Here is a 770-nt window from a genome sequence, read left to right as displayed (position 1 = left end):
ATCCGGAACTTGCGAAAGGCCGGAAGGGGCGGGGAGCGGTGCGACACTGGAAAAGTTGTTTTAAGGAACGCGTTGCCGCTAGTAGGGTACGCAAGTGACGCAAATCACACAACCACAGCTACTTCTGGCTCTTTGTGCTGGAGCCCGCGGGCAGAGGATTTTGTTCCCATTGGCTTGGTCATTAGTACATTTGACGGTGCGATGTTGGGAAAGGCATTTATATTCGTTAAGGAATATCTGTTCGGTGACATTCAGAATACCAGGCTGCGGGCCAGTGGTGACCTAGATTTTCTAATCCGTTAAATGGTGCCCGGTGCCCGGTGAGTGCTCGCCCACCCCTGTCCGAGCCCTGCACCGCACCGCGGTGCAGTCATGCTCACCGCTTAGCACAGCAGATAAAAGGCGCCACAATGACGATAAGAAGGACCCCTTGTGGAAACTTTGCCCATATGTTTTTATGGGTAAACTACCTCAGAAAGTTTCCTGAGACAAATGTGCACTACCTGGTGATATTCCCAAAGACCTTGTCTCCAGAGACGTCACCAACGCAAACTGCCACCTTTGCACATGACATTTTCTAATGGATAAAGAGGTCACCTTAACTGGGCTCAGGGGAGAAGGCCTTTCTCTCCCTTTCTTTCACAGGCCACTTGAAAATGTCTACACTGAGGTTTTCCATCTCCTGATGCTTTCCGTGCACCCAGACAAAGCGATTCCAGTTCAGTCCACACCCTTCCAGCCTGGGCTGGCTAAATAGACACAGTTTTGTT

Source organism: Rattus norvegicus, chromosome 4 (assembly GCF_021556685.1).
Source record: "Rattus norvegicus strain SHRSP/BbbUtx chromosome 4, alternate assembly SHRSP_T2T, whole genome shotgun sequence".
NCBI lineage: Eukaryota > Metazoa > Chordata > Mammalia > Rodentia > Muridae > Rattus > Rattus norvegicus.
This window is presented reverse-complemented; position numbering follows the sequence as displayed.